The following is a 4,724-nucleotide window of genomic DNA, read 5'->3' on the forward strand; positions in this document are numbered from 1 at the left end:
TAGGAACAACATACTACAGAACCAACAGAAAAAAAAAATCTTATCTTCCCCTAAAAGCCAGTGATCTGAATTCACCCTCCTCAACTATGAGAAAATGAATTCATTTTAAAAAATGCAACATGCAAATAACATAATCTTGTTTGCAAAAAATGCAAATGACTGAAATCTCAAAGACTTTAGCATGGATTACATTTCAACAACAAGAAAACAAAAATCCTCCCAAGTGGACAACTAGGCAACATTATGATAGAGAAAAGATTGAAGGTATCAAAGATTTCACTTTACTTGGATTCACAATCAACACCCATGGAAACAGCAGTTAAGGAATCAAAGGATGTATTGCATCAGGCAAAGCTGTTGCCAAGAACCTCTTCAAAGTGCTAAAGAGCAAGGGTGTCACTTTAAAGAGTAGGGTGTGCCTGACCCAAGCAATAGCATTTTCAGTTGTTTCTTAATGGATGTGGAAGTTGGGAAAAGAATAAAGAAAATGGAAGAAGAATTGATGTCTTTCAAGTGTGATGTGAACAAAGAATGTTGGATATCCCATGAACCGTCAAAAAGAACAAATCTCTCTTGCATGAAGTGCAGTCAGGACACTCTTTAGAGCTGAGGATCATGAGACTTTGTCTCACGTGCCATGGACATGCTGTCAGGAGGGCCAGTGTCTGGAAAAGGACATCATGCTTGGAAAAGCGGAGAGTCATCAGAGGAGAAGACCCTCAATGAGATGGGGCTGCAACAATGAACATAATCACAGCAGAGGTGGCATGTGATCAGGCAGAGTTTTGTACAGAGATTTGTTCTGTTGTACACAGGGTTTCTATGCTATGACTCAGAGGAAACTCAAAGGCTCTGGAGAACAAAGATAACAATAACAACACCAAACAAAAGCAAACACAGTACAAATTGTGAGAGCTGGAACTCGATGAAACTGTTTCTCTGGGTCGCGCAAGTTTTTCACCTTTGACAGGGTGCAGTCTTGACCACTTTTTAAAATTTTTATTGTTCTCTGTTAGTAGAAAATAGTGAACCTTTTCCTTTCTTGGCAGATTTATGTCTTCCACTGTTTCCAGCTTTTGCAGGTTTTAATGCTATAAACTAAGAATGTGAAGAGAATACAGAGGGGAAAAAATCTTAAATAATTAAGATGATTAGGTTGAAGAAAATAAAACTTTTAAAATACATTTAAAACAAATTATAATTAATATGCTATTGTCCTTTAATTAATACTGAAAAGACACCTCCCCAGTCTCCATTGCAGATTTCCTAAACCATGTGCCATAGACCAGTACCAGGTCTGTGCACCCAGCTCTGCTGGCACTTTGGACCAGATTGTTCTCTGGATGAGGGAGTGGGGAGGGGGTGCCGTCCTGGGCCAAGTACAAGGTTAGCATCCCTACTCTCTACCTATTCAGTGATAGTAGTATCTTCCCAGGTGTGAAAACAGTGTCTTTAGAGATTGCCACATGTTCCCGGGGAGGCAAAATCATCTGTGGTTGAAAACCGCTTGACTAGTGAGTACTCAATGAGATAAGGGTTTCTCGATCAAATACCAGGAAACTCTGGTGGAAGAGCGTGCAGAGAGTTGCACTGCTAACCCAAAGGCAGTATCCCTCTGGTGCTTCCAGTCCACCAGCGGCTCTACAGGAGAAAGACTGGCAATCTCCTCCTGTGAGCTTTGCAGCCTGCCTAAAACCCTCTAAAGCGTCAGCTCTGGGTCAGTTCAGACTCAATGGCAATACATTTGGGTGTGATCAAATACATATGAGAATTATCACATTAAATAAATTGAACCAGGTTTCTTTACTCCAGGACTTCTCAGAGTGTCTGATATGCTATTATGTGCACACACGTATCACTTGACATGGGTAATATGTTCTGTGATCTGGATGCAGGACACATATCCTGGCTTTACCTGGCCTGCTTTTTATTTAACCATATTGAACAAGACTTAGTGATCTGCAGTTGCCGCCAATCCAGGGCATTAACAATTTCTCCCTAACTAGTACAGCTTTACTTTGCTTGGCTCCACGGTCAACACTCTTGGCACCAGTAGCCAGGAAATTAAAAGGTGCATTGCCATGGGAAAATCTGCTGTTAGGGACCTCTCCAAAGTACTGAAGAGCAATGGTGTCTCTCTGGAGACTAAGGTGCATCTGATACAGGCAATGGTCTTTGCAATCACTTGTTATGCATCAGAGAGTTGGACAATGACCAAGGAGGATAAAAGGAGAATTGATGCCTTTGAGCTGTGGTGCTGGAGAAGGGTATTGAGAATACCATGGTCTGCTAGGAAAACAAACAGACTCATCCTGGAAAGGATTAAACCAGGTGGCTCCTTGGAGGCAAGGATTCTGAGGCTCCATCTAACATACGTTGAACATGTTGTGAGGAGAGACCAGTCCTTGGAGAAGGACATCATGCTTGGGAGGGTAGAGGGACAGCGCACGAGGGGAAGGCCCTCTATGAGGTGGATTGATTCAATGACTGGGGTAATTGGGATGGGAGTGTCAGAGACAGTGCGATTGGCACAGAACAGAGCAGGGTTTAGGGCTGTTGTACATAGGGTCGCTATGAGTCGCAAGCAACTCGATGGCACATAACAACAACAACAAGTATAGGTCCATCTAGAATTTTCCTTCACCTTGTTGCTGTCTGTCAGTGAAGCTGATCCTTTAAAAGCATGGAGTATTTTTTCTTTGTTTTTGAAGATTGCTGGGATTCTCTTGTGCAGCACGTCTAAACTGTGAACTGTAAACTGTGAATGATGTTTATTCCTTCTTGTTTCACTTCCATGATACTTCTCCTTTGATTCTTGCTGCCCCTAGCACTAACAGTGGTTTTGCTGGGTTTAGAAGCCATGATGCACTTCAGAGTAAGATCTCTGAAAGAAAGTTAAACAGGGAGACAGTTACAATGCTTAAGAGCTGTTAGATACAACATAGTAGATGCTGCTGTCCAGAGACTCAATGCAGAGTGTTACACAGTAGACGTTTTAGGTAGAAAGTACAGTACAACACATATATAAACCAGTAACTTAGGCATCTATTATGACAGTATTATAGGTTATTGTAAAAGAAGCAAGGATCACATGGGGATGGACATATCTGACCTCTCCTAACCCCACAAAGGGGAACTGCCCTCATCAATAACATCAATTCCTGTGAGATCAAACATGTCTCTCCCGCTCCCACACCTCTTTCTACTTATTCCAACATCAATCTTACTGCTTTACTGGGCCCGAAAATCCATCGCAAGCGTCTGTACAAGTGGAAATGGCAGTGGCCGCAGCAATTCAGGGAAGCCAGGCAAAATTAGTCTTGTGAGAGATTTGCATCCACTTATGTCAGCGCTCAGTCAGCAGCCAGGGCATCAGGGACTTCGTGGACAAAGAGTAAGTGGATTTTCTGTAGACTTTAAAATCATGCCCCTTTAAAAAATCAGATAACTTCATTACCAATTTCACAGCTAGTTCATGGTTTCTGATAATATTGATTTTCAGGAATTGAGATTTTTTTAAAAAATGAGATGGTCTCATTTTAAACTTTCATCTTGGAAAACTTTCTTTATTCTACTTGCTGCTTCGCCCCAATCCCCCTTCCCACTTGGTTTTTGCTGCCTTTGGAGTAAAACTTGATAATTGTGATCATGAAAAAAATACAAAACAACAAACTAAAAAAAAAAAGTAAGTGGAGCTGAAGACGAACCCTGGCCTGCCCATGCTAATCCGCAAGTGTTCTGGTGTACAACCTGGGCTCTGGGCACGCTATGCATTTGGCCAAGAGAAGACTGTCTCTTTGAACAACTTCAGTGCTGATCTAGTAACCAGAGCAGTGGAGAATGTGCTAATGGCAAAGTGTGAAATTTCGACTCATATTTAAGAGGAGCAGTCCAAGCCAAGGCTTTACGGAGCTGAATAAAATATGGGAAAACAAGCTATTCGGGTCTCTGTAAAGCTTGTGCTATTAAAAAACCAAAAACAATTGCAATAACCCACAGACCACATGGAAGCACACTCCTGATTATGAGATTTAACAGGGAAGTCAAAGGCTGTAACTCAGGCTGGCAGCAGGTCCCACTCAGTAGGTCAGGACAGCCTCTGAAATGCACTCACACGCACTGCAGCTTCCAGCCTTGCAGCCTGAGGCCAGTCTTACTCTCAGTCCTGCCAAGGATGGCTCTCCCTCCAGTCCCCCAGCAAACTTGAACACAGGCTCTTTAGTTCAGTGAAGTAGCAGTCCCCAGGTCAACACTGTCCCTATCGAGTCTCAGGCTCTTTGCTGCAGCCGCTGCTGCTCCTATAGGCCATGGTCTGAGGGGAGCAGGAATCTTTGAACCCCGAGGTCGTGCACTCCGAATGATCTGCTGCTTCTCTGCTGAGATTTCCAAATTCTGCTGCTAAATCTGTTTAATTTAATGGTGATACCAAGTAATCCCCTTGTCGATAGACTAACACCTCCTATTCCTACATTCTCACCCATCCACATGGCAAAGTCCAAGAAAATGGCTAAGAAAGCCTTTTTGAACAATAAATTCTTTTTACAAATTTTTTTATTTTATTATTATTTTGTGTGTGTATGTACCGTCAAATCGGATCTGACTGGTACAAGAGGAGATTGCCCCTCCTTCTCCAGCAGAGCATCTGGTGGATTCAAACCACGCACCTGTGGGATTGCAGTGCATCTTCTTGCCACTAGGCCACCAGAGCTCCCTGAACAATAAAT

The 4,724-nt window shown here is 42.7% G+C and overlaps 1 pseudogene; it reads left to right on the top strand.

Moving 5' to 3' along the window:
• Window positions 1-3,275: 3,275 nt before the first annotated feature.
• Window positions 3,276-3,881, top strand: LOC102855153 (annotated as a pseudogene).
• Window positions 3,882-4,724: the final 843 nt, after the last annotated feature.

This window comes from Elephantulus edwardii, unplaced genomic scaffold (genome assembly GCF_000299155.1).
Source record: "Elephantulus edwardii isolate Elephantulus edwardi_28Jun2011 unplaced genomic scaffold, EleEdw1.0 scaffold00202, whole genome shotgun sequence".
In the NCBI taxonomy this organism is placed as follows: domain Eukaryota; kingdom Metazoa; phylum Chordata; class Mammalia; order Macroscelidea; family Macroscelididae; genus Elephantulus; species Elephantulus edwardii.